Source organism: Amblyomma americanum, chromosome 3 (genome assembly GCF_052857255.1).
Source record: "Amblyomma americanum isolate KBUSLIRL-KWMA chromosome 3, ASM5285725v1, whole genome shotgun sequence".
NCBI lineage: Eukaryota > Metazoa > Arthropoda > Arachnida > Ixodida > Ixodidae > Amblyomma > Amblyomma americanum.
The window spans coordinates 78,225,907-78,238,362 of NC_135499.1; positions in this window are offsets into that span (position 1 = coordinate 78,225,907).

Below are 12,456 nucleotides of genomic sequence, written 5' to 3' on the forward strand. Positions count from 1 at the left end.
TCTCTACTGAGCCTGCCGTGTGGAAGGCCAAAACGAAAAAGCAAAGATTGTGATGGAGATAAGAAGTGACGAACAGCGGTTCGTTGGCAAACTGCATTGGGCTTTGCAATTAGGTATAGCAGCTAGAGTCAAAAAGCTGTATTGGCACCTGCATGGTTACTTTATGCATTCTGTAGTGGCTTGCATACACATTTGGCAACATTCGGGGCTGCAATGAATTTTTGGCATGGATACGAGTCTCTCACTTTCAAAAGTGTGGCCATTTTGTTCCGATCAGTCTCCGTGAGGCCGTATGCTTCCCTTTCAATATGCTGCGGCCTCGATTTCAAAAGCATGGCCGTCTTCATCCGCTCACAGTCTCCCATGCGCTGCATTACTGCCTGTTCGGGTATTCAAAACAAAAGGACTTGGTACAGATGAGTTCTGTGAACTGCGACTATTATACGTTAGCGTAGTGGGCATCATTTGAGAGCAGTACGAGCTCAAATCCACGCATGTGCACTGTACCAACCTCTGGAGAATATCAGCCCCGCATTTACGAGATTCCCTCTGAGCTTGATTTTGGGTTATTCAGTACCGTATCTACTCGCGCAATCCTCGCACCTTTTTTTCCCTGAAAATCAACGCGAAGTTTGGGGGCGCGATAATTATGCGAGGAAAATTTTCAAGGAGATGTTTCGGACTGTTAAATGCAAAGATGAATGGGTGCAAGATCAGGATTGTCAGGTCCGCAATTGTAAATATAACGAAAACATTACTTTCAAGCGTAACCTACCTACGTTATGAAAGTACAGGGTGAACGTAAGCTCAAGCTGCTAAAGCACTTTATTTGCCGCGCGCAACCTCCCCGTCACTACTCGTGTTGCGTACGTCCTGCACGCAATTCTACTCTTCATCAGAGTCCGTGTCGACACTGGAATCGATGGTTTCTTCATCTTCCGATGCTTCTTCGTCGTCCCACACCAGGTGGTCCTCGGTCGCATCCAGGGAGTTCGAAATTCCTGTTTTCTTGAAGCTTCTGGCCACCATGTTTACATCAATCATCCCCCATGCCTCTGATACCCAGCTGCACAGCAGCTCCACGGACGGTCTTTTGATCTTGCCGCCCGGCGTCAGAGCATGTTCACCTTCGGCCATCCAATTTGCGTACAGCCTCCGGACGTCATCTTTAAATGGCTTGTTCAAAGATACGTCAAGAGGGTGTAGCATTGATGTGAGGCCGCCGGGTATAACAGCCAGGTCCGTCCGCAGTTCCTTGAACTTCGCCCGAACCGACTCTTGAAGATGGCCCCGAAAGCTATCAAGCACGAGGAGCGACGGAAAAAGAAGCGCTCCCGGTCGCCGCCCGCACAGTCTCCACCCAGTCCACCATAAGGTCCGCGGTCATCCACCCCTTTTCTTGGACGCGCACGTGTATACCAGGGGGGAGCTCCTTTCAGGAGGGTCTTCCGCTTGAAAATGACGTACGGTGGGAGCTTCCGCCCGTCCGCCGTCACGCCTAGCATGACCGTGCACCTCTGTTTTTCGGCACCTGTAGTCCTGACGTGCACAGTCCGAGCGCCTGTCTGTTCTACTGTCCTTGGGCATATCGAAATTCAGCGGAGTTTGGTCCGCGTTCCCTATCTGGGAGAGCAAGAAGTTTTTCCCCTGCCGGATCCTGATAGCGAATCGATGGAAGTCCACTATTTTCTCTTCACAGGCTGCGGGCAGGCGCTGGAAAAGCGTCGTTCGCCTCCTGAGCGAGAGTCCATTGCGCCGCATAAATCGTGTGGCCCACCCGTTACTAGCGCGGAAGTCTAGCACCGGGATGCCCTCCTTTCTTGCGATTACGAGCGCCTGGTTCCGTATCAAATCAATCGACACAGCACACCCATCCACTCGTCGAGCCTTGATATATTCCAGCAAAGAGGATTCGACGGCAGGAAATTTCCCAGTCTTCGGTCCACGGAAGGCCCAGCGCGTCTTACCAGTCGTCTTGAGTTCGTCGTGCTGCCGTCTCCAATACCGGACGCAAAACTCGTTGACGCCGAAATGTCTGCTGGCGGCGCGGTTGCCATGTTCCAACGCATACTCAATAGCTATTATCTTAAAAGCAGCTGTGTAGCTTGCGTAGCGTCCCATGGCGGAGCGGCACAAAGAGCACGGTGCAACACGCAAACAAGGCAAACGAGGCCTACGAGACACCAGAACTGGAGACACCTTCGCAAAATGATGTACCGGTGGTGAGTGGATGAGCGGGAGCGGCGGTGGGGTCGCATGACAGCACAGTACCGCCGCCTAGTAGCACACACGCCCAACCATGGCTGTTAGTTGTGTCCGCAGCCAATAGATGGCGATGACTACGACAAGCAGACTGCTCGCGACAGTAATTTTGGGGGTGCGATGATTTCGCGGGGAAAAAAAATTCCAATTTTTGATAGCCAATGTAGGTGGTGCGAGCATTACGCGAGTGCGAGCATTATGCGAGTAAATACGGAGTGTTTTTTGATCAATAGCCGTTTAAGTCTGAGTCAACGAGGTTCCACTGTACACATTATGGTGGCTTGGCAATATGTGACGGTGCTGGGCCAAGGCTGAAGGAGGTCCGAAAAATTGAGCTTTCAGTTGCGATGTGTTGGAAGTTTCAGGCACTCCTGTACATTGACTCTACGCGACATGTCGTTGTCTTGTCACAAAGTCCGAATTAAGCGTGTCCGAGAAATTGGAAATTAGAATTTTTGGTCGGTGACTATTCAACTAGCACCGAGGATGAATTTAAAGGTAGTTTATATTGATTTTAAATACTTTCTCATGATACAGGCTACATTCATATAATAGTAAAGTTTTGTCAGCTAGAAAAGGCCGAAGAAATTTAATCCAGGTATCGCCACTAGAGGTTATTTTCGCAAGGAAGCTGTATTGGCATCAATTACATTTTTGTTGGCTGCAGTTTTGTTGGCAGCAGCGAAGGTCACTCAGTAGTTATGTTGTTCAGCTGCTGACTAGAAAATTTGGGTTCAATCCCAGACCAGGTTGTTGAAATTATCCGGAGCCCTCCACTGCGCTGGTGAGCACTCTCAAGGTTCGTGTACACCAAATAAACAGAAATACCCACTAGAGCATCAGATTGGACAGCCGTCGCCGTAGCTCAGTTGGTGAGAGCACCGGACGCGATATTCGGAGGTCTCGGGTTCGGATCCCATCGTCGGCATGGTTGTTTTTTCTGCTGCTTTATCAGTAATTTCCTTTAAGCGAATTATTAATCTAAGTAATATTATCCCACTGATAAGCACAACATACTAAAAAAAATAAATAACGTTCCCCTATGCACCTTCATTTCGGTGACTGTTGGCTCCCTTCATAAGTTTGTCAAACGGGTCTCTCATTTACTTTACCTTGTCTGCTAATAGCTTAACGAGGGTCTCGGTTCTGGCAGTCTTCATGCCACAGGTTGCTTAAGAGGGCATTCGCACAGTTTCCGCCCTCGCCGTTAGATGACGTTCCACGTCACGCTCGCGGTATTACAGGACGTGCTACGGCCGCCGCTATGGACGAGGGTGGCGCTGGTGAACACTCTCAAGGTTCGCGTACACCAAATAAACATAAATACCCACCAGAGCAGCAGATTGGGCAGCCGTTGCCGTAGCTCTGTTGGTAAGAGCACCGGACGCGATATTCGGAGGTCGTGGGTTCGGATCCCACCGGCGGCATGGTTGTTTTTTCTGCTGCTTTATCAGTAATTTTCTTTAAGCGAATTATTAATCCAAGTAACATTATCCTACTGAGAACCACAACATATTAAAAAAAAATAACGTTCCCCTATGCACCTTCGTTTCGGTGACTGTTGGCTCCCTACATAAGTTTGTCAAACGGGTCCCTCATTTACATTACCTTGTCTGCTAATATATATATATATATATATATATATATATATATATATATATATATATATATATATATATATATATATATATATATATATATATATATATATATATGCGGATGATTAAACTCCTTTTCTGCGGCTGATTTAATGTTTTTCATTAAAGGCACGTAAGTAAAGCAAGTAAAGCAGTGCCTGAGAGCTTCCTCTTTGAGTGTTACAAATATTATACGCGTGTGCATGCGTGTGTGTGTGTGTGTGTGTGTGTGTGTGTGTGTGTGTGTGTGTGTGTGTGTGTGTGTGTGTGTGTGTGTGTGTGTGTGTGTGTGTGTGTGTGTGTGTGTGTGTGTGTGTGTGTGTGTGTGTGTGTGTGTGTGTGTGCGTGTGTGCGTGTGCGCGTGCGTGCGTGCGCGCGCGCGTATCTACTGCAAATGACACGGGAAGGAAATTCGAATTGGCTTGATTAGAAATTTTTTCCCTGTGCCTTCACTCAGTGACAGCAGAAAAAGAGACAAGTTGCTATTGGCCGGGCTTAGCCATGAAAAAAAATGCCCCCCCCCCCCCCCCCCATTAGATCGGCGCCGAGCTGCGTATATCGCGAGAAAAGCAATCTTTACTTTAAACATTTTTTCTTAATTTGAGTTCAAGAAAAAATGATTCACTATGTTTTCTATTAGAGACATTGTGGTAAAAAAATCTCTCCACGTGTTTCTTTTTAATTACTTATTTCAGTTCAGTCAAATATAAACAGAATCGTACATGGGTGCCCGGTAAGGCACGGCGCTCTTTGAGTGGATTAATAAATTTTTCATAATGCTGCCTTTCCGGGGTACTAAAATTTCACAATACAGAGGGAGGAAAACACGGAGCATCGAACTTTAGCGCATGTGGAATAAACTTTGAGAAACGACAACCCCGACCCAGCATCAAATTTTTCTAACAAAAACTTCGTTCAGGCCTAAAGAGAGGCCCTTATTTTTTGTTTTCTGCTGAAAATCAAACTGAGAATATTTTAAAGGCATCTACGCAGTAGTGCAATCTGCAATAATAGGGCAGGTTTATTACATTTGCCAGGAGAAATTTTTTCCCTCCGCAACAGCAGCATCCGGCCATAATTGGGGAGTGGTATATTTTGGAGTGGTATCCTTATATTATCCTCACCATGCATCTGGCTATTTCATAACTCGATAAAAGTTACCACCCCTTGTGACGAAGCGCAGTCATACAGAATACTATTCACGGATTTCTAAGAAATATTGAAATCTATGAAATTGTCTTTATTGTAAATGCAGCTTGGGACGAGGAGTGGAATGAGTGTTTTTATGACACTTCTGAACGAAAGTCACACTCTCCGAGCGGTTGTAGGTATGGTGCCAGGAATCTTGTTATTTGTTGTCATAGGATAATGAGCTAGTCTTCAAAAAAATACTTGTTTTCCGTGCTCTAATGGTGGCATGATCGGTGCGTCTATACCTCAATGGTACTTTTGACAATACTACTCTGTTATGCTTTCCGCAACCCTGCCAGTACGCATCACCTGTTCGACTGCAACATCCATTCTTCTGACCATCACTGACATTGATCCACTGGACATACGTTGTAAACCAATTCTCTCTAGTATTAGCGAAAACTTCTCTGTGTTTGCTTTCATTCCTGCCAACAGCAGTTATCGCATCTCAGAGGGAGCACTACGTAAGCACTATAGTTGAATAAAAAACACTGCTCTTCATTGCTACTGCATGGCGGTCTGCGAAATGACGTCGAAGGCAGTAATTTTCTGAAAGACGCTACAACGCATATATATGTTTAATAACACAGAACGTTAAGTCGATGACACGTGTTTCTGAAAACTGTATACGGAATGTTTTCACATAAGACTACACAATTTTTAAAAATCAAATTTTTGAGTTCGAAGAGCGCTTTTTCGGCATAGGACTGTCAGCTGTGTAGTACATCAGTATACAGCTCAGATGAGCTATGTAGCAGGCTAGGATAACTAATATTGAATAGTCAGAGTTTTACCTACTACGGTTAGGCTCCTTAAATAGTAAGATGCACGTAGCTCTTTGTAAGTAACATGGACCTCAACTTTCAGAATTTCGAAAACGCGGTTTGCATAGGCGCTGCAGCGAAATAAATTTTAGATATTTCGACGAGTTTCGTGCTCTGGAGTGAGCGCTTTGCCTGCAAGCTTCTCGAAAGCGCATGTATTTGGCGCGATGTAGCGAATATTTGTTGGGCCACAGCGCCGAGGGTAACGCGTTTAAGAAATTCTAAGAACTTATATCGATGTTAATTACTGTAAAGGCTACACTCTCCTCAATAGTTAAGGACCTTGACCGGAAGAGTTAGACCTAACTATTCAATATACAATAACCAACCTAATAGTTATCATGCCTTACCGGTGTTATGAATGAACTAGAAAGCGGTGAATGCTATAGTTAAAAAAGAGCTCTTCTAACTCAAAAAGCCTACTATAAATTGTGTAAAATCTTAGGTCAAACAACCCTTATAGACGTAAAAAAATGGTTTCAGAAAGTCTTGTCCGCAGTGGAAGCGTTAACGTTAACATTGAACACATCAGCGTTAACATTAGAACGGTGAACACGTTTATGTGTTGCGCACGGAACTTCAAAGTAGAAGGCCTTTGTGCGTTGGCGGGTGATCATGTCGATGACAGGAAAGAAATGCACTTCTTTAGATGCTCGGTGCGGCACAGATCAATATTAGTAGCTGTAGTGTGTGGTCGGTTGTGTATTGAATTGCCTCACATGTCTGGAGGTATACACTGGACAGGCCTGGTAGTTGTTGTTTGTATATTCGGCTTAAACACCACGAAAGACCATTCTCGGGATTTTCAAAAGTAACGCGCTATTTGTGAAAACAAACGAATGTAAGCCAGCATTTGAAGAAACCGTCCACTACAGCTGCATCATAAGCAACGCACACTACAGACATAGAAGGCGTTTATTATTACAAAGTAAAAAGGAAGCATGGGCATCAGCATGCCATCTATCACATTTGATGATGCAGGAAATACGTTTGGGTAGCTCATGATGTGTCACAGGCGGTATCAAACAGCGGCACGTTAATAATTTGAATATATTGTCTCGTATTAATGCTGGACATGCGCCGAATTCTCAGCTGATGCCTGTCGATTTTTTCTGAATGAAATATTAGCTCCTAGACAGCGCCTGTGCTGTGTAGTTCTCATTGTTCGTCCTGAATCCTTGTTCGCGTTGAATTTTTTCCTTCAACATCACCCAACCACTGCATCTTTCCATCCCTACTCAATGCAAGTACCGCCTTGCATGATGCAATGTACAGTTAGAACTTACGACTGCAAAGAAGAATGCATTTGGCCGCCGCGGTGTCTGAGTGGTTATGGCGCTCGGCTGCTGGCCCGAAAGACGCGGGTTCGATCCCGGCCGCGGCGGTCGAATTTCGATGGAGGCAAAATTCTAGAGGCCTTTGTACTGTTCGATGTCAGTGCACGTTAAAGAACCCCCGGTGGTCGAAATTTCCGGAGCCCTTCACTAGGGCGTCTCTCATAGCCTGAGTCGCTTTGAGACGTAAAACCCCCATAAACCAAACATAAACCAAACTAGATAAATTCATTTGACCAGCGTCGACAGTATTTGGCCCAAAGAATTGTTATTTGAGTTAAAACCTGGTGTGTGTGAGGGATTCGTACCGACGTACTTTGTTCCTCGAAGCCGTAATAGGGGCGACATTAATAGTCCATGGTGGTCGAGCCAGTGGTCGCAGGGGGTGCGGGTGGTAGCAGACGAATTGTCGTTTCGTGACGCACACGTTGGCATCCGAATTTGTTGAAAGCGTAGGTCAAATCTTTACTAGCACTCTTCATCGAATTTCGCATTCGGGAATCATTCATTTATTTATTTTTTGGCTTTGTGGTGCCTGGATTAAGCACGGTTCAAGAGGAACTGCGTTCGAGTTGTGTGCCTCTGTTTTTGTGTATTTCGCCGTCTGCTTTTCTCCGTTTCAGCTTGCGTAACAACTAATTACGTCCTGTTTCTTATTGAAGCTTCGAAGCTTTTGTTACATCTGATTTAGCTAGTACTAATTAACAGAGGGGTAGCAGCAAAAGTCTGGGCGTCATCTAGAATCACTGAATCACTCAGCCCAGCATGACAATACGAGGCATACGTGGCGATATTAAACGCACTTACAGCGTAGGAATTCAAACGAGTATATGAATTGCTCGCCAAAGGAACCTATTGATTTGTGTCCTAGCGCTTTCGGTTTGATTTCATGTCAGGGTACGAAAAAACCTCTGCCTTATAGAAAGAAAAAAACAAGAAGAATCAAAATTGGCTGCAAAGAGGTTGCCACTCAATCTTCGCTTTGACGGAATGCGAACCCTGCCATTGAAAAAGCAATTTTCATCAAATAAAAAACAGCATATAAGAAGCCTTACATTTTGACATTTTGACAGCCATTTATTCTTAGAATAATTCAATTCGCTTTTGTGTTTCAGAAGTAGTACGGCCTGGAAGACAAAATAAAAGACTAAAAGTGCTGTTGTGGTTCTCTAATACCCTTTTCTATTATCGTCAAGTTGTTTGTTTTTGCTTTTTTTGCTCTTGGTGTAGGTCATGGCAAAGCTCTATAAATACTTATTCCCTCAAGCTTATTCAGACTGATTTCCCAGCGAGAAAGCAAAAGCTTGGAGGAAAGAAGCTTTATCCCATCAGACGTAATTAAGCCGGCGGTTTGATGTTAATAATAATAATAATAATTAGTTTTTGGGGAAAGGGAATGGCGCAGTATCTGTCTTATATATATCGTTGGACACCTGAACCGCGCCGTAAGGGAAGGGATAAAGGAGGCAGTGAAAGAAGAAAGGAAAAAAGGGGCGCCGCAGTGGAGGGCTCCGGAATAATTTCGACCACCTGTGCATTTTTAACGTGCACTGACATCGCACAGCACACGGGCGCCTTAGCGTTTTTCCTCCATAAAAACGCAGCCGCCGGGTTCGAACGCGGGAACTCCGGATTAGTAGACGAGCGCCCTAACCACTGAGCCACCGCGGCGGGGCCGGTTTGATGTTGCATTTTGCGGATTTTTGCAACGCATCACGTCGGCGTACGTCTGACTTGATATCGTGGTGAAATGCTTATGCTTCCATCACCGTCTGCCCTGGCGAACCCGTATGCCCGCTGGGTTTGTGCGCGGCCGGTCGAATCGTACCCATCTGTCACATATTCAAACAACGCCCAATGAAGAAGAGAGAGTGTTTTTGTTGTAAAAAATCGCCCTTATGCCCCAGTGCTTTTCACCCTCAGTGATGGCAACACGGCCGGAGCTTACCTCTTGAAAGCGTTTGTGGTACACCCAAACTGTAAATCCTGTATGTATCTAAATCGTGGTAGGAAATTCTTTATCGAGAGCACTTTAACCGTTAAAATCCAGACCATCTCGCAGGCCAATCTACAGAAAAGTTGTGAAGAAATATTTTCATTGGCACTACCTAAGCGGCTGGCGGATTTTAGACTAATCTTTCAATGCACCTTATTTCTGGGAGAAATTTCTAGTCAGTGAAGTGTCTTCCGTCAGACCTGAATTTATTACGAAATGTAACTATTTTGATACATTCTACCCGTAACTATAGAAAAACAAGAAAAGAATCATGACCGATTTTCTTTTGATTTATATAAACAGAAACTGAAAGCTATTGAAGTATAATGCTACATGTTTACGCAGTGTTTTTTGTTTTGTGAAAACTTCACTCAGTAAAACAGTGACCTCCAGAGAAAAATTTAGGAATAAAAACTTTATAGTGCTTTGTAACAGAGCAAAAACGTATTTCAGTTCAAAGCGACCAGACACGTGAAAAATTAAACTGGGAAGAGCTATAGTGAGTGGCTCCTTTCTAAAAGGTTCTTAAATATGCTTCAAAATCCTTACGATGTAGGGGCTCTACGGTCTCCCTTTAAGTCAAATTTGTAAGTGTTTCACGCGCAAACTCAGCGTATCTGCCTTGTATGACGAAGTGCATCCCTACAGCAGGAACTGTTATCTTTGCCCGTGAACAAACACTTACTGCATGCGTTGCACTATCTGCGTGAAATAGCGACCGGTTTTTCAATTGTCGAGTCAGGACATTTTACCTTGTACTTCTCCTTAGTAAGCATGGCACATACCCACGCAGGGGGACCGGCCAAGGTTCAGTAGATAATCCCAATGAGGTATTTGCGCAGGGAGAAATAGACGTGAGAAAAATAAATCAAGATAAAAAGTGGAAAAGTCAAATGAATTAAAAAAAAATATGAATTACCAGGAAGAGAATCGAGCATTTTTGGGCATTTGACAAAATTTTGTATACAGCTAACAAGGTAATTGATCAGTTGCACTTATGTAATCATGAAGGTAGCCGCAGACACTGCTTAACGGGATTTCCTTTGCGCTCGCACCGAACGAAAGAATAACTGGAAGAGACAGAGGGAGCCCTAACCTCAAAAGAGGGACCTCCAAATACTGATTTCTCTGCACTGCGAACCGCTGGCAAGAGAGGAGAAAATGATCTATTGTTTCAACTTGGCCACGAGATTTTTAAAGGTTGGTCGCAGCGAACCCACATCTGCATAAGTATAAATATAAGTGAGGGATTCTGCATCGCAGAAGCGTCACTGACACCTCACAAAGCCTTGATTTTATTCCATGGGAACATTAAATGGGTAAAATCCACGGTATTGAGCAATGGATCACTCAGGTTGGCTGAAATATGTTTGAAGCGCTGGAAACGTGAAGTTTCTAACAGAAGAGGAGAGGAACGGGATAGATTACAGGAGCGCTGAGATCTGACCTTGCCATTAAATCAGTCACCTCGTTAAAATAGACGCCCGAATGCCCAGGTACCAAGACAAAGCGGATCTCACGCACTGTGCGCGCAACAAAAACTTAAGCGAACGATTCAACAAAGATTTTCCCGAATTTTAGAGAGAGACTGGAACTGAAAGGAAGTCTGCAAGAATAAGAACCCGTGCTACATTCCCCGGAAGTTTGAGAAGAAACAAACTAATAGCAGAAACTGTGCGAATAATATAGGAGCATAATCTGGGGTACGAACGGAATAGCTCCAAGCCAGCTCCTGCGTATATATCCCAACCGCCGCCTTCTCACAGCTGCCGGAGGCATCAGTGGAGATAACAGTATGAAGAGGAAAATTCTGTAGGTGTTCAGAAAGGAGACCATTTACGATATTTGCGGGCATAGGTTTCGCATGGGACAGGAAAATATGGTCATAATAGCAGACGCGGTAAGCCTGCGTATCGGAAACTTGTTGCAAGGAGATCAGATCAACCTGAAGCGGGGCTAACGGACTATGCGTGAACCTAACTTGCGGAAGCTGATAGCGTGGCCAATTATTAGTGAAAAACATGTGTGGTTAGGACAGAAAAATGGGACTACGAACGCCGGGGGCCGCGTCCAAGGACCTGAGGAAAATACACACTGTTAGCGGGAAAGCGGGAAAGGAGATCGGGAATACGGGCTTCTAGATAAAGGACAGCGTTTGAAGCTGATTTTGGGAGCCTGAGGCATAGCCGTAGGGCACTCCTTTCCAGTAAACCTAATGGCTGCAGCTTCTAGTTTGCGCTACCAGAGAACAAGACACAACTAAATTCCAGAAACGGTCTCATATAAGCCTTATAGAGCAACAGTAACGTGTCACGACGCATGCGAAACTTTTTATTCACAACTCGTGTAAATCGGCCCAGAGCACGTTCTCCTTTATTAACGTCATTCTTAATCTGGTGTGGCAAGTCCAAACTTTGTCATAAGTAACGCCTAGGTATTTTACCGACTCCACCTACGGAATTGGAGTGGAGCGGTATACTAGCGAGATGTACTAAGGAGTGTCGGGAGGAAATTCCGGCACGCCAGATTTGCTGACATTAAGTGATAAATTAATTTGGTTCAACCAGTCTTCAATAGCATTTAGGTATGCCTGCAAACACTAGTAAAGTGCATGAATATCCTTTGCTGATGCGAAAAAACTATATCATCTGCGTATACATAAACTGTAATGTTTGGATGAATGAGTATGTTCCGAACCAATATGTTGAAAGGCAGTGGAGACAAAACAGATCCTTGCGGCACACTTCTTCGCTGAACATAGGTATTAGAACAGAAAGATCCGCCTGTACAAAAGGAAAATCTATCTTTTAAAAATTCACAAATCCAAGCATAGATGTAAGTGCAGTGGATGTAGCTGAGCAAGGTTGTTAATACTGACCGTGTGTTCAACGCTGTCAGAGGCTTTATCAACATCAAGTGTGACCAAGGCCGCAACTTCTCTCTTGCGCATTGAGAGCCGTATTCGGCTCTCGAGATCCACATGCGCGGACCATATGGAACAACCGCGACGAAAGCCAATCTGTGCGGAGCTGGGGCCGTTAACGTGATGAACATGCTCTGTGAGGCGACTGTGTAGTACTCTTTCTATTACCTTTACAAAATATTAGGTTAAAGCAATCGGCCGAATATTGTCTAAATGAAAACCATTCTCTGCATTTTTCAAAAGTAAAATTATTTTCGCAATTTTCCAACTGTAAGGAATCCAAGGGTTT